This window comes from Mesoplodon bidens (assembly GCF_964165515.1).
Source record: "Mesoplodon bidens genome assembly, chromosome: 9".
NCBI classification, from domain to species: domain Eukaryota; kingdom Metazoa; phylum Chordata; class Mammalia; order Artiodactyla; family Ziphiidae; genus Mesoplodon; species Mesoplodon bidens.
Genome location: NC_138166.1, coordinates 26,784,218 through 26,806,367, shown reverse-complemented (window position 1 = coordinate 26,806,367; position 22,150 = coordinate 26,784,218).

Sequence of the window (22,150 nt, the reverse complement as noted above, 5' to 3'; positions counted from 1 at the left end):
TACTATCTTGTGATTTCCATAAATCAGAAGTCCAGGCCCATTGTGTTTCAGTTGGATTCTCTGCATAGGATCTCAAAAGACCAAACTCAATGCATCAGCTGCCTGGGCTCTGGTGAAGAATCCACTTTCAACTTCATTCAGATTATTGGGAGAATTCTGTTCCTTGTGGTTCCAGGACTGAGATCCCGTCCCTGCTCCATATTCGATGCCAGCAGGTGGGCTGTTGAGTCCTTCTGAAGCTTAGACTCTCTGACTTCCTCTCATGCTGCATTTCTCTGTCTCCAGTTGGAGAAATGTTACTGCTTTAAGGGTTTGTGTGATTAGACTGGGCCCGCCCACATAATCCAGGCTAATCTTATTTTAAAGTTTGTAACCTTAGTTACATTGCTAAAGTCCCCTTTGCTGTGTAACAACATATTTTCAGATTCTGATGATTAGGGTATGGGCATATTTCAAGGACCATGTAAATCTCCTGGCCCCCAAAGCTTCACATTCCTCCCAAATGCAATATACATTTACCCCCATCTCAAGGTCCCCTAATGCCTTATCCTTCAGCTCAAAAGTCCTCAATCTTCTCATCTGCTTCTAAGTCAGGTATGAATAAGGCTCTTGATATACTATCAAATATCCTTCGGGGGTACAGTTCCTATCCATCTGTGGCCCTGTGAAACTAAAGGAACAAGTTATCTGTTTCCAACGTATAATGATGGGTCAGGCATAGGGTAATAGTTTAAGGATATTCTGGCTCAAACAAGGAGAAAATGGTAGATAAAAATGGAGTCCCCAATCCAAAGCAGTTTGAAAATTCAGCTCGGCCACTTCCATGAGGTTTCAGGGCCTGGAAATATTCTTCTGTGCCTCTTGGCTTTCTCTCTGAATATCCGTCTTACCCTGTGTGCTCTCTATCCCATTCTCTGGACTCCCTTTTTAAAATACCAAAATCAAAGACATAGCTCTTCCTAAAAAACACTGATATGAAGTGTACAGATAATTATCTCAGCTTTCAATTTTGTAAAATTGAAATTTTTTTCCTGTTAACATCAGGATGTGTAATTGACAGATGATATTGAGTTATGCTGACTATAACATTCTACCAGTTTAATAAGTGAAAATGCTAAGTTCAAAGTTGTCTTTCCTCAAAGGCTTATGGAAAAGTGAAGTAGTCATTCTATCAGGTATGTAGATGTATCTCACTGTGGGGTTTTTATTATGTTTCCTCAGTGACTAGTGATGTGCTTATTTGTGCTTATTTGTTATTCATATATGTACTTTGAGGACATGACTATTCAAATTATTTGCCCATTTTTATTGAGTTGTTTGCCTTTTCATTATTAAGTTGTAAGAGTTCTTTATATTGTTTAGATATAAGAGCTTCGTCAGGTATAAATGGTTTTTATTAAGTTCTATTTATTGACATTTCAAGTTTTTTACATTAAATTTAGGAAATTTTTGCCAAACACAAGGTCACTAAGATTTTTTTCCAATACTTTCTTTCAGAATTTTATGGCTTTACTCTCACATTTAGATCCACAGTCCATTTGAAGGATTGGATCCATAATCCATTTAGTTTGTGTGCACTGTGAAGTATGTGTCAAGATTTATTTTTTTGCACATGTTTGTTCAGCTATTCCAGTACCATTTGTTGAAAAAACAATTCCCCCATTGAACTGTCTTTGTACTTTTTTTTTTAAATTGAACTGTAGTTGATTTACAATATTGTGTTAGTTTCAGGTGTACAGAGTAGTAATTCAATATTTTTGCAGATTATATTCCATTATAGATTACTACAAGATAATGGGTATAATTCCCTGAGCTATACAGTAAATCCTTATTGCTTATCTATTTTGTATGTAGTAGCTTGTATCTGTTAAACCCATATGCCCAGTTGGTTCCTCCTCCCTTCCCTCTCCCCTTTAGTAACCACAAGTTTGTTTTCTATGTCTGTGAGTCTATTTCTGTTTTGTATATACATTTTTTTTGTTTTTAGAGTCCACATATAAGTGATACCATAATACTGTCTTTCTCTGTCTGACTTATTTCACTAAGCATAATATTCTCTGGGCCCATCCACATTGCTGCAGATGGCAGTATTTCATTTTTTTATGACTGAGTAATATTCCATTGTATAAATACCACATCTTAATCCAGTGGTCTGTTGATGAGCACTTGGGTTGCGTACATGTCTTGGCTATTATAAATAGTACTGCTGTGAACATTGGGGGTGCATGTATCTTTTCAAATTAGTGTTTTCATTTTTTCCAGGTATATACCCAGGAGTGGAATTGCTGGATTATATGGTAACTGTATTTCTAGTTTTTTAAGGTACCTCCATACTGTTTTCCATAGTAATTGCACCAATTTACAATCCCAACAGCAAACGAGGGTTCCCTTTTCTCTACAACCTCTCCAACGTTTGTCATTTGCAGACTTTTTGTTGATAACCATTCTGACTGGTGTGAGGTCATACTTCATTGGAGGTTTGATTTGCATTTCTCTAATAATTAGTCATGTTGAGCATCTTTTCATGGTCTCTGCACTTTTTGATGAAGGTAATCAGCTATAAAATTTTTAGTTTGGCTGAACCAAGCTAACCTACCAGCCTTAACGGTTTACCCCGTCCCAAAATGTGTAACATTCCATATATATGAAAGTCCTTTTAGTCCTAAAAATTCTATTAAATAAAGCATGTCTTTGATTTATTAAGCCATCTTCTTTAAAATGCCAATAACTCTTGTAGAACTGAGTAGACTAGATAGAATTCACATCAGCAGTATCAGTTAGCTTCACCAGCCATATGGAGTCATCTGAACTGTTAGAATGATATTTTTGATGGAATGGGGGTGGGGGAAGGAAGTAAAAGGAGGAAAGAAAGGAGCTATTTGGCTTTTTAGAATGGAACACTTTAAGGAAAAGTTCAGGCCTTGGTTGAAAGATTAGAGTAACAGAGGAGGAATGTGCCCCCAGGGGTAAGAAGATGAAAATAGGAGATAAAATGACTTTTTATACAATTTTCCCTGTATTGTTCTTTATTCAGGAAAAGGTATAAACTTTAAAAATGCTTTCTACAATCCCCTTCAAGTTTGTTGTCCACTATCATCCACAGTTTCTGAGTTCTCAGACGCCAGTGCTTCTTTCTCCTCCTTTCTACACTATGTGGCCTTAAATCTCAGAAAGCAGAGCTCAGGCTAGTTAATACTCAGGTGAGGTCTTTCAGGGACATATCGGTTAAAAAGATTCTTGTGGCTTTCAAAGTAATTCAGTAGCTGTTTACAACATTATTTCCTTAGGGATGGTACATTTTTGAGTTATCAAAATGCAACTTGCCAAAAAATGCAACTTGTACTTTTGGGCAGGGTTTTCTGTGTTACATCATCATAAAAAGTCATCTAATTCCTCAAAGATGTAATTATATGCAAAATAATCTTAGTGCTAATATGTTTTTTGAAACATCATCTTCTAAAATTTTAAGTGTATATTTGGTTATCGTGTTCTTTATTAACCAGACTATTATAATATGTAGAATAATTTGTCAAATATAAACTAGTTCCTAAAATGTGTGCATAAATGGGCATTTACTGTAACACTTTTACTCTCTCAGGAGTGATATTGCAGATATATTCTTGGTAGCAATCTGAAGATTAGCTTGGAGTTTATTTTTAAATGTGAGAATGTCTCATTTCTGCAACTAATTAATTCCATTTAGTGAGGACACCCATTGAAACACTGAATTTATTTATTCTGGTTTGTCATGTCTATATGTAGCCTAGCAGTCAAAGCTTTTCTAAACAGGAGATTTTAAAACTGTATTCATTTTACCATATTTTATGATATAGCACAAAAAAATACTACAGAATGTTTTCAGAGGATCCATAAATGAAATACTGAGGCACTTTCCTGAGGAGATCAGTAATCAGTATTTTATGTGCTACATTGGTCTGTTCACCATCTACTATGTTTGAGGCATGTGGTTGATATTGTATTTGGTACAGTGCAAAGCTCTCTCTGCATTATGTTAAAAATGATCCCTGCACCAAGGGACTAACCTAATTCAGGTGTTTAATACCAATCCCTTTCCCTTGTCATTCTCCTTTCAGTCAGATAGATAGATAGATAGATAGACAGTTGTATAGATACATTTTATTATTGAAGGAACCTTTCCAAACAGCCTCACTAAATCTTTTATTACCCTCCTAAAAATCCCCTCCAAGGACTCTATTCTTTGTACAGAAGGAAGCCAAAACTCCTTAGCCTGACATTCAAGGCAACTGCATTATCTCTTGTGTATTCTACGCTGTATAACAATTGAGAAAGCAATGTATGGAGCCTTTTTCAACATTTTTACCTTGCTACCCTCAACTACTGGTATGTTATAAAATAGAGCTATACTCCACTTGTATTACAACTTGGATAGGCAGAAAAATTGTAGTTTCTTTACTATCTTGATCAAGCCCAGGTCTTTTTCACAAGCTCTGAGAATCTGGGTTATCAGGAAAAAACACTTGAGCTCTTATTACCATTTGATCTGATGAAATGACTGTGACGGACCTTGTAGTTAGGCGATAGTCCTTCTTGGACACTAAATCTCAGACTCTCAGATGGCGAAGTGCTGTCTCTCCCCCAAGGTCTCTCAGGAGGATGGTGTACAGGGGTGTGGAGGAAGGAAGACATGTGATCTCCTGTCACTGTGAATGACAGTGTCTTCATATCCAAGCCATGCCTCAGAGTGTCCTTGGGCTCCTAGAGTCTTCAGTAGAATTATGATGCCATTAAAATATCTCATTTTCTCTCAAGGCCTTGATGATCCAACCTCAACTCCCAAATCCCTGGTGCTAAGTTACACTAGGATCTGGCTCTCCCCCTCAAGAAACTCTTAGCCCACATCGTCCACCTGTAGTACCACTTCGCCTCTTCTGGTAGGTTAACTGGCTGACACTCTTGGCGATCTTTCACTTCTTTTCTCAAGGAGGACAAGAACTTCTGGTAATTTTAGTCAACTCAGTGTGTTGAGTGGAGACACCTGTGTACTTTGTGAGCTGATGTCCAGGTTCTGTTTACCTAGTTTCTCACTGTGTCACCAGGTTTCTTTGGTGAGACCTAGTCCCAGGTTGATATATAGACCATTTATATGGTAGCCTCCTCTAACTTTTCCAGGTGAGATGTGGGTCATTCTACCTACAGTAACCTCTTCTTGTTATCCACTTTTCCATGCCCTGGGGCTTTAAAGCAACTGAGAGGGAGAAGGTATCAAGGCCTGAGATTTTATCTCACAAGTTAACGAGGTAGCCTATTACTGTTTCATAGGTGCTGGCAGAAGACACAAGATCCCTAGATCAGGGACAAAGGACTTATTATTCTTAACTCAGAAAGTAGCATGAGTATGATGTTGGCACTGGTTTCTCTTTTCCCCCAAGGTCCATGGAGGTGACAAATTGCTCCTCCGGTAAATACTGAGTACATTTTGGGTTTGATTCACAGCTGAAAATCATTGATTTTGGGAAACCTGCTGCTTTTAATTTTAAGCTTTGTTTTTGCTCTAGAGGGATACATTGCATCATCCTTTAAGGTTGCTTGCTGCCAATCCCACCCTGAGAAATGATGCAGGTAAGAAAAGTCAAGGCTTTGAATACTTGCCACATTTAGCAAGAACATGCAGGAGGTCTTCTGTCCCATGGCAGCGTGCCTCTCCCAACAGAAGGTTCATATACATTCCGCACACTTAGCCTCTCCTACCTCTCACTCCTGTCCACACTTCTCCAGACCAGGAAGGATGAGCTTTTCTTTTTCTTACCCTACATAACATCCTTCTTCTTTGTCATCACTGCCTAATGCTAGGACATCATAGTGGATAGGAGTAGCTCTCCTACACTATGGAAGAAGATCTCAGATGTCCCTTCACATCTAGCACTTGACAAATTCAGTTGGAGCTGAGTCAGTTCAGGTCCTCTGGGAAACAGACACCAGGATGGAATTAGAAATGCAAGAGAATCTTTGGAGGCAATGCCTGTGAAAAATAAAGGAGAGAGAGAGGAGAAGTAGCCAGGTCAATACTTTAAGAATATTATACAGGTCTGACACCTATGGGAGGAGATAGGGGAAGGAAGGAATATTTGGGATGAAGAATCTCTGAATGTGATGTAACTCTGAGGAGGTGGTAGGCAGCCCAATTGGTAGTTCCCCATTGGGAAGGAATGACCAGATCTGAGTGTCCTTGCTACACTCAGTCATCGAATTGCCCTGGGACTGGGCTTCAGCTAGGGTTCATCAGCCATCATCTTTGCAGCTGGTTCTCTCTTACAGGGAGTTCTGAGCAGTGTACTTTCTTGGCTGCCACAGGGACCAAAGGAATTATCCATCTTGTCTCTTTATAATGGCTTGTTTTAAAGCCTGTCATCAAACTAAAGAGCTCACATAACCCCCTTGTCTGCCTTGGAGCCATAACTGGCTTGTACTGGGAGGCAGAAGATTGCAATGGGGGAAATTAGAACATATACTTTAATTTTTCAAAAATATTCCCATCACAGGTATTCTTTTATGTCTTAAGATGTTGAAACTTATCTTTTTCAGAGCTGTTTTCAAGGCATGTGTTCTCCATAAAGCTCTCCCAGAATTAATCTCTAACTAGTAAGTGTATGTTTACATTACAGTATGAATAATCAAAATAAATGCTAATGACATGACTAAAACCCACTCATTTTTATTTCATGTTCAAGACTTCCCTACCTTCATAAAGGAAGCTCTAATGAAGTCAACCACCTGCAGGTCTAGACCTGCCTCAGTCTGTGAACAGATCCTCACAGAAGTAGGAATTTTGTTAGCACCCTCTGTCCCACTTTCTTAAAATCAGGTCAGCTCCCCCATATGGGATCTGTGGCCTAGATGCAGCCTATGCACCATGGGTGTTTTTTTTGTTCATATATATATATATATATATATATATATATATATATATATATATATTCATTTAACTCATATGTAGAACCCACCAGAATTACACAATTCATATTTCATAGGTCCTACAAACACGTATTTTGTTCTTAGCAGAACAGTGGGAATACACACACAAAAAAGCTCGTCTATTTTTTTCTTAAATGAATCAAAACAGTTGATTTTTAAGCAGATATATAAACATATATATGCATATAATATGTAAAGTCAACATTTTAATATGATTCAAAACTTCTGTCTGTATACCCACTTTACTGAGAGGTTTTATCATAAATATTGAATTATGTCACATGCTTTTTCTGCATCTATTGAGCTGATCATATGATTTTTAATCTTCATTTTGTTAGTGTGGTATATCACACTGACAGGTTTACAAAAGTTGGACCATCCTTGTATTTCTGGAATAAATTCCATTTGATCATGGTGTATGATCCTTTCAACGTTATGATTGAATTCGGTTTTCTAATATTTTGCTGAGGATTTTTGCATCTATGTTTATCAGAAATGTTGGCCTGTAATTTTCTTTTCTTATGGTGTCCTTGTCTGATTTTGATATGAGAGTAATGCTGGCCTCATAAAATGAGTTTGGAAGAGTACCCTCCTCTTCTCGTTTTTGGAATAGTTTGAGAAGGATTGCTATTAATTCTTTGAATGTTGGGTAGAATTTACCAGTGAAGCCTTCTAGTCTTGGACTTTGTTGGGAGTTTTTTTTTTAATTGAAGTGTCATTGATTTACAATATTGTGTACAGCAAAGTGATTCGAGATATATATATATATTCTTTTTGATTCTTTTCCATTACAGTTTATTAAAAGATATTGAATATAGTTCCCTGTGCATACAATAAATCCTTGTTATTTATATGATATTTTATATATGGTAGTCTGTATCTGTTAATCTCATACTCCTAATTTATCCCTCCCCCCTTCCCCTTTGGTAACCACAAGTTTGTTTTCTATGTCTCCGAGTCTGTTTCTGTTTTGTAAATAAGTTCATTTGTACTAATTTTTAGATTCCACATGTAAGTAATATCATGTAATATTTGTCTTTCTCTGTCTGACTTGCTTCACTTAGTATGATAATCTCTACATCCATCCATGTTGCTACAAATGGCATTATTTCATTCTTTTTTATGGCTGAGTAATATTCCATTGTGTGTGTGTGTGTGTGCGTGTGTGTGTGTGTGTGTATGTGTGTATACCACATCTTTATCAATCCACTTTTTTGATTACTGATTCAGTCTTCTTACTAGTAATCTGTTCATATTTTCTGTTTCATCATGGTTCGGTCTTGGTAGGTTATACATTTCTAGAAATGTATCCATTTTTTTCTAGGTTGGCCAACTTTTTGGTGTATAATTATTCATAATGGTCTCTTATGATTCTTTGTACTTCTGTGGTATCAGTTGTAATATCATTTATTTCATTTCTGATTTTATTTATTTGAATCCTCTTTTTTTTCTTGGTGAGTCTAGATAAAGGTTTGTCAATTTTGTGTATCTTTTCACAGAACCAGCTCTTAGCTTTATTGATCTTTTCTATTGTCTTTTTAGTTTCTGTTTCATTTATTTCTGCTCCAATCTTTGTTATTTCCTTTCTTCTACTCACTTTGTGCATTGTTCTTTTTTCAGTTCCTTGAGGTGTAAAGTTAGGTTGTTTATTTGAAACTTTTATTGTTTCTTGAGGTAGGCATTTATTGCCATGAACTTTTGTCATAGAAGTGCTTTTGCTATATCCCACAGATTTTGGTATATTTCCATTTTTGTTTGTCTCAAGGTATTATTTGATTTCCCTTTGATTTTTTCTTTGACCCACTGGTTGTTCAGTAACATGTTATTTACTCTCCATACATTTGTGAATTTTCCAGTTTTCTTCATGTAATTAATTACTTGTTTCATACCATTGTGGTCAGAATATATTCTTGCTATGATTTCAGTTCCCTTAAATTTATTGACTTGTTTTGTGGCCTAAAATATAATCTTATCCTGGGAAACGTTCCATGTGCACTTGAGTAGAATGTGTATCTATTGCTTTTGGATGGAGTGTTCTATATATATCTGTTACGTACATTTGTCTAACATGTCATTTAAGGCTGATGCTTCTTCACTGATTTTCTGTCTGGATGATCTATCCATTGATATAAGTGGGGTAGTAAAATCACCTACTATTTTTCCCTTTAGTTCTGTTAATATTTACTTTACATATTTACTTTAAATATTTAGGTGCTCCTATGTTGGGTGCATAAATATTTACAAATGTTATATCCTCTTGTTGAAATGACTGCTTCATATCTATGTAACACTCATCTTTGTCTTTTATTACAGTCTTGTTTTAAAGTCTACTTTGTGTGGTATAGTTATGGCTATTCCAGCTTTCTTTTGGTTTCTATTTGAATTGAATATCCTTTTCCATCCCTTCATTTTCAGTCTGTCTCTTCTTAAATCTACAGTGAGTCTCATGTAGGCAGCATATACATGCTTCTTGTTTTTTAAATCCCTTTAAGCACTCTGTGTCTTTTGATTATAGAATTTAGTCCATTTAGATTTAAAGTAATCATTAATAAGTATGTACTTATTGCCATTTTGTTAATTGTTTACTAGCTATTTTTGTAGTTCCTCTCTGTTTCTTTTTCTCTTGCTCTCTTCCTTTGTGGTTTGTTGACTTTATTTAGTGGTATACTTATACTTCTTTCTTGTCATCTTTTGTGTATTTACTGTAGATTTTTGGTTTGTGGTTATCATGAGGCTTACATATAATACCTTATATCTGTAACAGTCTGTTTTAAGTTAATAACAAGTTAAATTTGATCCAATTCTATATCTTAACATCTTTACTCTCCCCCTGCCATGTTTCATTTTACATGTGTGTCCCTTAACTACTTATTGTAATCTTAGTTATTTTTACCACTTTTGTCTTTTAATCTTTATACTAGATTTATGCATGCTTAATCCCCTACCTTTACTATAGATTTACCTTTCCAGTGAGATTTATTCTTTTATATGTTTCCTAGTTACCAATTAATGCCCTTTCTTTTCATTAAAGAAGTCCTTTTAACATTTCTTGTAAGGCAGGTTTAGTGGTGATGAACTCCCTTAGTTTTTACTTTTCTGGAAAACTCCCTCTCCTTCAATTCTGAATGACAGCTTTGCCAGGCAGAGTATTATTGGATGGAATATTTTTTTTAGCACTTCGAGTATGTCGTGCTACTCTCTTCTGGCCTACAAAGTTTCTGCTGAAAAATCTGCTGATCGTCTTACAGGGCTTCCCTTGTACATAATAAGTTGTTTCTCTCTTTTTCTCTGTCTCTCTCCCTCTGTCTCCCACCATTTCACCCTCCGATTCTCTTTTACTTTCAATCATACCAAAAATCCTCTGAGTTAGGGTTAAGTGCTAGTTATCTGTATAACCAATGTGGAAAAATCATTCAGAACATTGTGGCATAAATTTCTATTTGAAAATACTGAGTATTAGAAAGTGCTGAAGGAACGTTCTGTCTCAGGAAAAAACAGTGGCAATTTGTAGCCTTTAGCAAAAGAAGTCAGCCTAAATCAGCTACTCTCAAGAATTGTCAGGGAAAAATGTTTCTCAAAAATCGTTGTCCTCTAAAAAGGCAGAAGTGATTCCTTTTGTGGATTAGTAGCCATTGAAATGGAAAGGAAGATCTAAGGGATAAGGCCAGCTTAGATGTTATCCCTTAGAGGGATGAGGTGAGAGGACCAGCTCTGGAGTGCAAGGACATAAAAGGGACTCAGGAAATTCTCAGTCCTTCTGGTGCCTTATACCTTGAAGTTTATGTCTTTGCTCTCCATTCCCTATACATCCAGTCCAAATCCCTGGGCTTCTGATCCACCTCCTATATCCTAATTCCTGCTCACTTATCATGCCTCATGCTTCAGCCAGTTACTGGAACTGCCTGACCTGTTGTAGGCATCTGATGTCCTCTTTATCCCAGTGTTAGACCCTTTACACTTTGCCCCTAATAATCTATCAGGGCTCACCACTTAAGAACAAATCATACACTGCTACTGAGCACACTGTCTTGTTTTTTAATTGGACAACAGCTACAACGTTGAACTCTCCTATAGCTATGTCCTAGTAATGCTGATGATCCTGAGCTTTATGTAACCAGTTGGATTGTCTGCCTGCCCTCATGGTGGCAGTCTTTGCTCTAGTAAGCAGGTCTCCATTTGGCTTACTACTCTTCTCTACTGGTTCCATTATGCCAAGGTCATGGATTATTTCACATCCATGTAATCTTCCCCAACTCTTAAAAGAAAAATAGATGGGGTTTTGAGAGAGAAATGAGATACAGGAAAAAGATAGCAAAAGTGCAAAGGGCAAAATGAATTCAAGATACTGCAAATAATTCATTGTAACCATTGCAGCCAGAATGGTTTCTGGAGCATTTATTTAGCAAAGCAGGTATGGATGCAGTAGAAGTTAAACTTTTGCTTTTCACTGGGGAAGGAGCCAGTGCTAGAGATTGCTGATCAACCACAATTACCATTCTCCTTCTTCCTTATTATAATAGAATCCTTTCACTTACACCTGGACACATAGCCACCAACCTAAACTCCCTTGCAGCTAGGTAGAGACATATGACTACACTCAAATCAAATGAATTATATCTGCAATTAGTGGGGAAAATCCCTTACAAAGGAAGTTTTTGTCCTTTCTCTTGTTTTTGTGCTGTCAGAAAATAGTGAACATTGGATCTGATGCCTTGGAATTCATGTCTAGAAGAGCAAGACCACCCCATCAGTCCTAGATCTTTGAGCTTTTATGTAAGAAAGCAATAAACTTTTACTTAGGTCTCTGCTTTGAGGTTTTATTTTATTTATTTTTTGCGGTACACGGGCCTCTCACTGCTGTGGCCTCTCCCGTTGCAGAGCACAGGCTCCAGACGCACAGGCTCAGTGGCCATGGCTCATGGGCCCAGCCGCTCCACGGCATGTGGGATCTTCCCGGACCGGGGCACGAACCCACGTCCCCTGCATCGGCAGGCGGACTCTCAACCACTGCGCCACCAGGGAAGCCCCTGAGGTTTTATTTTTACACCTAGTTATGTCCTTATTAACAAAGTGCTTTTGAAGGCTTTGAAGTAAATTTTGATTAAAAAAACTTAAGGTTGCTATGCCAAAAATAATAGCACCAATCAAATGAAGGTTGTCATGAAACATAGTCAAGCCCTAACTTACACTGATACCAGGATGACTCTCACAGTTTCTCCGGTCACAGTGCTTTTTCTGCCCAGTGTCATATTAGCATAAATACATCCAGCAGAGACATCTCCTCCTCTTTTTCACTGAGCTTGATTGATGGTTTCTTTTAGAAAATTAATTGGCTTTGGAATGTTAATATTGCCTTTCAGTGTCAGTGTTCAGCAGTAGGGCAAGCAGACAGCCATGTTTTTGAAATGATATTTGACCTGAAACAAGACACCTCTTTTATATTCCAGCCAGATGAATGTAGCTCTTCCTCTAAGCATTTTAATCCAAACATTGTTAATGTTCATAGGATCCCTAGAAGAGAAAGAAAACTAGAGTCTTCTGATATTTTAACTCTTTGTCCAGGCAAATTGTTTCTTCAGGAGTTGTCACGTAGAAAATGGCAGAAGAGTAGATACAAAGAAATTCAATTTTCCTAGGAGATTTGGTAGATGAGGCCTTCTCCCCAGCAAAGGAGGTTGTGTGAAGAGGGCTGTCAGAAGCTCTTTATCAGTGGTTCTACAGATGAGGACTCTGGTTTAGCAAGGTTCAGGGATTTGCCCAAGGTCATAGGAAGTGGTAAAGCTGGTATTCAAATCCAGTGAAACTGACTTCACAGCACTGGTTTAACCTACCCACTATGCTCCCTCAACATTTATGGCTCATATGAGGAGCTGTGAACAACTAATCTTTACCTCTCAGTGTTGCATGGAATCAGCCTTAAAGCCATTGGGTAATAATCCACCATCTGTGAGCAGTTGACTTGATATGGCACAGCAGTAATGCAGTTTTAGTCAGAGTGCTACTATTCCTGACCCTGGAAAGGCAATGACGAGAAGAAAATACATGCACAGTATAATCAAAGTTCGATAGATGTTTCTGAGATTAAAGCTGTGTGCAGTTTCTAAAAATATCTGAGCCTAACCTATCATTTCATTAGTTATAAACCCGGGTGATGTTTCTTAATCAAAATCATGTCAAATCCAGTTTTAGGATCATTTTCCTCTCCTTTGAAAATTTTCTCTTTTAAAGTTTTCAAATAGAAATTTTCATACACCTCTTCTAAATATATTATACCACTTTTTTTTCCCGTTTAGAGATCATTTAAATTTGAAATAGAAAGAAAACCTGGAATGACCTGAGCACAGGAACAAGAGAAGCCCTCATTTCAATGTGATTTAATCAGTGGGTCTGGCTGTGAATTTTTCGAGTGAGTAGGCTCTGTGATGAGCCGCTTATTTTTCCAGTTATCATAATAGAAAGGGCACGAACCAGAACTGGTGCCAGAAGGGTGCCTCGTGACTGTCAGATAGGAGGAGTTGCTTTGCAGAACTCGCTTGTGACTCAGCTCTGTGAAATTCACCAGCATCCTTCTCCTAGATAAAGACTTAAGTGGCAGCATGAGAAATCTGTTAAAGTCTCTTAGTGGAGAAGGAGGATTCTGAGGGCTGAACTTTCTCCTTCTACTGAAAGGATGCTGACTGCTGATCTAGATAAGAATGGGTTGAAGTGTTCTGTTTTTTTTACGAAACTGAAATTAACACAATTTATGGTCCTGTAGATTTCTATGAGATAAAAAGCTTCTCTGGCTTCACATGTGGCTCCCAGCACATGTGATTTCTCTCTTCTCTGAGCTGTAGGAATTTGGTTGTGCTTTCTTGATGAGACTAAGCATACTGTGCCATAATATGCCTCAAAATATAGTTACTCTATGTCAATATAATTTTTACATTCTTTATTAAATTCAGTTTCTCAGAGTGTTCTGTGTCCTACTTACATTTGTATTTCCCTGAGATTAGTGTTTTGCACATAGATGTAAAAATACTTATTGAATAATGAGGGGGAATGATTCCTCTCTTTCTTTTAGTTATTTTGAAGAATTTTCCCTTTAGTTGTCCAGTGTTATTCTTTTGCTCCCTGGACACAGACTGCTTAATGAAATTCTTTGCATTTGATCATTTGTGACCTATAAAAGCAACAATATCTATGGTTCAACTTAAATTTTCCACAAATCAGAATACTCAAACTATTAAATGAAAGTTATATTCATATACAGTTCATGTTAGGTTAAGTTTATTACATTCAAAACCCCATATTTGAATTTCTGTGATTAGAGCTTCAGAACATAGGTCCCTGGATGTACTTTTCAATATTTTAGAGTCTAAATGCATAAACTCACGAAAGAAATCTTTTTTATGTCTTGGTCTGTGTTCCACAGTGTAAGACTGTACTAGTTGCCACATAGACTTATTTATATGTTACTCTGAGAAATTTATAAAAACAGATCTCGCTTGAATGCAAGTGATGATGGTAAGAATTATTTTACTTTTGGTTAGTAGATTGCATAAATATTAAAATTCATAACTGTGTTGCATTATAAAATATAAAATATTTACCCATGCACTTAACAAGCATTGCCTAAATGCCCAACGTGGTCTGGGGGAAGGGAGAACAGAGGACACTGAGTGTGGGGCTGCAGACATAAGTGAGATGCTCTATATCCTCTGAAGGAATTTGTAACAAGATAAACAACATCTTTTCATAGTTCTGTCCCTAACATTCTTACGTTATGTAATCAATCATCCTTTAATGATTTAAGCTCTAATTTGTTGGATAAAAGAACGGCCTTTCATCTATTATTACAACTTACCTTGTAAGTAATTGTGACATAAACTCTGTATGTTATCCTAAGACTTAGGTTGCATCATTAGGTCCAAATCTTTCCCTTGAAAGCCTGGGTCTAAGTGAGGGAAATTCTTTAGGAACCCAATGCTGCTTTTACTCGAAGGTGCCTTTAAGAAAGCAAGACTATAAGGCAATAGTTCACAGAGAAATACTAATTAGTGCTAATTCACTCTTATGCCTCCTCTTCAAAGCTATTTAAAAGAGCTATTAAATAAACCTGTGAACAGCCCCAGTTATAAGTAGCGGGGGTGGAGGGCTTTCTGCAGCAGGTCTGAGGTATTGGCGTGGCTGGCGAGTGAGCCTGTTACCAGGCAGGAGGGAGTTTGTGACAGTTCCGTGATGGTGTGGTAGGCTGCTTCTAAATGGCTCCCAGTGACCCCTGCCTCCTGGAATTGACACCCTTGTGCAACCACTCCTTTAGTGACTTGCTTCTAAAGAAGAGAATACAGCAAAAGTGATGCCACGCCCAAGATTAGGTTATGGAAAATGGCGGTCCTCCCTCTCTTGATCTCTCGCCCGCATACTCTGCTGAGTCCAGCAGCCATAGTGAGCTGCCCTTTGGAGATGCGCAAGTAATAAGGGACTGAGGGCAGCCTGGAGACTACAGTCAGTGAATTATTCCACGGGGAACTGAATCCTGCCAACAACTGTGTGTGAGAGGTTGGGGGTGGCTCCTGTCCCAGTTCAACCTTGAGATGATTACAGCCTTGGACAACACCATCACTGCAGCCTGTGACAGACCCTGAGTCAGAGGAACCACCTAAGTTGTGCTGGATCCTTCACCCAAACTGTGAGTTCACAAATATGGGTTAAACGCCTACATTTCGGGGTGAATTATTACACAGCAAGAGATAACTGATACAAATTCCTATTTCCTTGGAATTTGTAAAAGTAAAGGTTTTAGCTATGAAGTAAGATGGTGGAGAGAAATAGGAAAGAGAAAGGAAATGAGGATGGCTGAGTCAAAGGAGGGCAGATTAGACTCGTGACCATAGGCATCTTTTTTTTCTCAACCAAGATTTTGAGAGTGAAGTGAAATAAATGAGTACAACAAAAGGAAGTAAGGGCTTTGTAACAGTTGAATCAGAACAACTCCAGAGGTGAGGTTAATCGTGGTGGGAAATCTTTTTTATTGTGGCATCAACACAGTATGTATGAACACGATCACTTCCAATGGCAATTATAATTAACTTTTTTTTTTTTTTTTTTTTTTGCGGTACGCGAGGCTCTCACTGCCGCGGCCTCTCCCGCTGCGGAGCACAGGCTCTGGACGCGCAGGCTCAGTGGCCATGGCTCACGGGCCCAGCCGCTCCATGGCATGTGGGATCTTCCCGGACTGGGGCACGAACCCGTGTCCCCCGCATCGGCAGGCGGACTCTCAACCACTGCGCTACCAGGGAAGCCCTATAATTAACTTTTAAGACATCCAAAGACTAATCAAATTATAAACATAACATACACATACATACACATCTTGGTGACCCACTAGGTAGGGGAACTTCAGAAAGTTATTTTACTACCCTAAGCTCTGTTTCTGTATATTTAATGGGTAGACTGTACTACCAGCCCCCTAGGATTGCATAAATGAGAACACGTACGCAAATCACCCAGTGCAGTACCTGGTACAAGGGAGTTGGCTCCTCCCTGTATGGTCTAATTTTGCTCTTTCATCATAGAGTGTAAGAGTTCCATTCAGTGATCGTGCCCACTTAGTATTTAACTTGAATAATGCAGGCCCAAGTGCTCACAGGTGTTTTGAGAGAGGTCATGAGGGAGGCTGGTCTGTCTGAGCACTGAGGCTTTTACCCTGATGCATTCTGTAGAGAGAGATTTTCTAATAAAATTAGATTTCTAATTTGCCTTCCAAGTTTGGAATTTGGAGTTCACATTGCAGAAGTGAAATCCATTTTAACACCCACTTTTCAACACATACATACATCTAAGTCTGACATGCTGTATCTTAGTTGAATTCTGCTGAATTTTCTGTTGGGGGCTGCCTGAAACAGGATTATTTTTTTCCAAATAATCATGGAGGCCCTTTCTTCCTCCCTCCCTTTCTTCCTTGCTTCCCTTCTCTCTCTCTCTCTCTTTTAGGATTAGTGTCTGAAATACCAGTTAATAAATATTTTACTTTTTTTTCACGTTACTTTTGTTTCCTCTCATGTGGCATCATATTTTGACCTAGATTATTAATCTTTCAAAATGGTCATGTGGTGTTTTGAAGCAGCCAATGCCAGGAATCTAAGTAAGGGAGGACAAAGCTATTAGCAGATGAAAAACACTTCTTCCAGAAAAATGGCAGTCCTAGGATTAATAATTATTCTCTACCTACCATATATAACAGTTGGAAAGCAACAGAAACCAGCTGTGTGTAATTGAATTGATTAGAAGGCTATGGAGGCACTCAGGACTGAAGGGAGAGCTAGAAAACAAGCTTGAAAGGAAAAGAACTTTTCACCTAGAGAAAGTCTCCAAAGCAAGAACCACTGGATAGTCTAGTTCAGGCACCACTCCTGAAACAAGTAAATAAGTGAACAAAGTTTGTTTTTGTTTTTTTCTCCATTTGTGACATTTTACTTAAATTTCAAAGTCTAAGAATCTGGGGGAGCATAGGTCAGCTGGGCATGCCTATTAATATGAATGAAGCAAAATAAATGATGAAAGAGACTCCTGGTACCCTTAAGCTTCTGAAGGAGACAGCACAGTGTCCTAACCCTAATTCATTTTCCTTCTGAGGCTGCACATGCTGTGAAAAACATAATTTCCCAGGAAAATCTCGGGGTGCGAGTGGGAAGTAGAAACGGATGCTGGATGACTTAAAATGACAAATATTGACCACACATGTTTTTTAAACAGCCAGTTGACAGAAAGCAGCCCACTTGAACTTCATGTAAGATCCAGGCTGTGAAACTCTGTGCCTCATCCTCAGGTCTGGTGAAAAGCATTATTTCGTGGTGGCTTAGAACACAGACTCTATAGCCAGACTGAATGGATTCAAACCCCAGCTCTGTAGCTTAGTAACTATCAAACTTTGGCATATTGTCTAAGCTTTCTGTACCTTAGTTTCCTTATCTGCAAAAGGACGTAGTAACAGTACCTACCTGAAACTGATGCCATCATGATTACTTGTGGTATTCTATACACAACAGTAACTTTCAATTAGTGTTACTATTAAAATGGAAGAGTGTAGGATTAAAACATCTAGAGTCATGAGATCCAGGATGAAGCTATTAGGCTGGTTGGTAATCAACAACTAGGTTATTATTATTGGGCTAAACTCACAAGTAATCAAACCACAGGAGAGCAAGGCAGGAACAAAACTTAGGTGCCATAGATACCTGGGACCAGGACCAGATGTGAGAATGACAGCAGGCACGTGAGAAACAGGACATAAAGTGAAGGACAAGGCAAAACACTAGGCCATAAGGCGTTGCAAATTGGAACCAAGAAGTTCACAGGAGCACCGAGGAAGGCAAAGCAGAAAAAACAGATGCGTGGAATATCAGGGAGTATTATTCTGAATAATTCTCCTGTCTCTGTCAAGAGTGTCTCATATTTCTATCACTAATGCTAATAAAACCTAAGTTTTAGGAAAGAGACAGTGAGCTGAGCCACCTGCAAAAAGGGGGACATGATTAAACCCAGAAATAGGGATCGTGGGGATGAGTGACACATTAGCAGTGAGGTATCTACGCCTGTCAATTAAAAATAATGATGGGGCTTCCTTGGTGGCGCAGTGGTTGAGAGTCTGCCTGCTGATGCAGCGGACACGGGTTCGTGCCCCGGTCCGGGAAGATCCCACGTGCCGCGGAGTGGCTGGGCCCATGAGCCATGGCCACTGAGCCTGTGCGTCCGGAGCCTGTGCTCCGCAACGGGAGAGGCCACAACAGTGAGAGGCTCATGTACCACACAAAAAAAAAAGAAGAATAACAATAATAATAATGATGATGCCACTACCACTAATGATAATAGCAATAATAACATTTATTTAGCTTTTGCTAGGTGCCTGGCACTGTGCTAAGTGCTTTATATCCACTCTGTCACTTAATTCTCATGACCAATCTTTGAGATAATTACTAGAAAATAAAATCCCAAAGGACACGCAATTTGTCTGGCTCCTTCACTATTCTGTCCACAGCTCAGAATAGGAGCTGGTACATAAGAGGTATTTCCAAAGTGTTGAATGGGCCCCGATTAAAGAACAAAATGAGGTGTTGATGGTCCAAAGTAACTTGCTCAAGTCAAATAATGGTATATTACAGAGTTAAGGTTCAAAGTCAGGGAGTTTGACTCCAGAGCCCACAATTAAACTCTATAGTTTCTACCCAACACCCACCAGTCTGCAAAGCATCACCCAAGCTAGTTTTTTACTTGTTATCCCTCATTGCTGTAATTCCTCATTTGATCAGAGTGAAATAGATTGTTATAAAGAGGGAAAAAGTCAATAATGAAACTTTATTTTGAGACTGTGTTAGTATTAGGCAAACATAAGCACTTTGAACCAATTTTGTACCAGGCATTGTACTAATTGGATAACAAAAATATCAAGACGGGTCTCTAAACTCGAAGGATCCACATTCTGTTGGGAAAGACAAGGATATAAATAAGCAAGTAATCTACTAAGTACAGAAATCAAGGTGTTGGATTTTTTTTAAGTCCAGCTGGTTCCAACAGCAGTGCACTCACTGTGTGTGGGACACACCAGACGTGCAGGAGTAATAGGAGTGAGACAAGAAAAGTAGCTGATCAGACAGAAGATGTAAGAAGGGCTTTAAATGTGATACCAAGGAGACTGCACTTTATTTTGTCAAATGTGGAAAGACAGCAGGATTACTATGTTAGTAACTCTGGTGGTTGGATCACAGTAAAGAAAGATGGGCAATAAAAGGCCCAAGCAGTAGAGTAGGGCAGAGGTGATCAGGGCCTGCAATGAGGCTGTAGCAGTGGATCCATGCACAGTCCACAGGATTTAGTGTCTGATTGAATTTCAGCATGAGGACAGCTAGAACTAAACACGACACTGAAGTTTCTCACTGAGGAAAGTGGGTAGATAGTAACACTATTAATCCTAGGAACAAAACTAAATAGAAAAAGCAGTTTAGTTTAGTCCAGCATAGGGAGAAAAAAACTGAACTTAGATCCATACATGTAAAGGATTAAAAAATGCGAAGAATGAACTTAGGTATACATAATGGTGCAAAGTCACATATTTCTGTTACATGGTATTATAAGTGGGAAGTAATCCTATTAATTCAGCAGGGTTGTTTTTTTAAAGTTATTTTTTAACAAGTTAGTTCCAGGGCTGTAAGTGAATGTAATATAGTTCACTGGGTGGTACTTTAATATAAAATCTCTCTTCCTCTGGCTGCTTTTTCTTTATCTTCCGGAAATAATTGTAGCTCTGTTTATAATCTACCAGACACAGTCTGAGTTTACAGTACTTAATGTTGAAGTGCGTGGCCAGGGCTCATGTTGATAAGTCTTTGAGAAGATAATTTTCTCATATGAAACATCATTTGCAACTTATAAATGTAACTTTTTAACTTGAAAGAGAATAGCCCTAAGACAGGAAAACTTACTTTAGCACAGCATCAATCAGGAAAAAAAGCAAGAAATCTAGATATTGTGAAGACATGACTGTCAGGCTGTGGTGTCTGCAGTTTGTTAGAATGAAGAGAATTTGTTAGAATGTTGTAAACTATCCATAGTCAATGGACTCTTCAGGCTTTATTGGTTGACTAGACTTACTAGGATATTTAAACTTCTAAGATGTCTCTTCCTTAATTGCTCAGCCAACAAGACATTCTATTTTTTCCTTCCAACGTTTTTAAGGTTTAATTGATAGGCCAGAAAATTGCATATAATTAATGTGTACAATTGAGTGTATTTGGACATAAGTTTAAATTCGTTAATTACCTGGATTGTGGTGATAGTAATACATCCGTCACCTCCAAGAGTTTCCTTGCATCCCTTTGGTTTTTATTTTTGTTTTTTGTAGTATAAGGACACTTCATGAGATCTACTCTCTTAACAAAAATTTAAATACACAGTACCTTATTGTTAACTACAGGCACTGTGTCCTACAGCAGGTCTTTGGAACTTATGTAACTATAACTTTCTATCATTGAACAACAACTCCCCTTACCTCCTTCCCCCCATCATCTGGTGACCATCATTCCACTGTCAATTCTATACTTTTGCCTATTTTATATTCTTTAAAGTTTAAGTATCTGTAAACACAGATACTTTAAATTTGAGGAAAGTAAGGTACTTGACGGTATTTCCTTTCAAAAGACATAAGATAATTGCATTTTTTGTGTCTGTATCTGAAAAATGGGTAAATACAGATTTTCATGTTTGAATTTATATTTTTGTTTGAGATATACACAGTTTAGGCCTCGATATATGTATCACAGAATCCTTGTTGTGTTTATTGTTGATACTCAAAGCTTTTCATTTCTTCTGCTTTTTCATGGCCATTGAACAGACCTAACAGATACATTCATATTCCTGAAGGGTATAATTAAGAGAAATATCTGGCAAAAGTTACATCCATTAAATTGTTTGATTCTTTTATGGTAGAGCTATTTCCAGTTTGTGTAGTCTGCAATTACCATTTTGAGGAGGAATAATAACACAAATATGGAGTATTAAATAAACCACCATATTTTTCTCTTTCATCCAAGTGGCAACTTAGTATTTAATGAAGAGAGAATCAGCATACAGATTTTAAATACAGCAGTAAATTTAAATATCTGATCTAAGGGACAAGAAAAAGCAGATTATAACCTATTGGTAGATATTAAAACCTGAAAGCCTAATTTTCTTTGACAGAGGCTATCACTTGTCCTTCATTCACGTGCTTCTTTTCTGTGTTTTTCTAGTATTCCCACCAGAATTGGATGCACATATGATCATTCTATGTATATATCTTGTTGGTCATAATTTTAGTATAAGTGACACCTTCTCGAAAATCATTAGTTGGGCTTTGATTTAGTTAAATTTCTTTTATAGATGATACACTGGGACCAATTAAGCAAGTTGATGGAGGATAAGGATGAATAGAGTACCATTAATAAGTTAGATTTTCTTTGCCTCTTTGAATCCTTTGAATGCTTGATTAGTAAGTCCCTGGATTTATAATTCTGTACACAAAAAGCAAATAGAATTTCTCGATATGAAAATACAGTCTGCTATTTGATATATCAAAATCTCTGTTCTTCCAAAATCTGTTTCCATTTCAAATGTTTGGTTGCTTCCCACTTTCTTAAAGTATTTTATGAAGGTTTTAGTGCAATCTTCATCATCATTATTA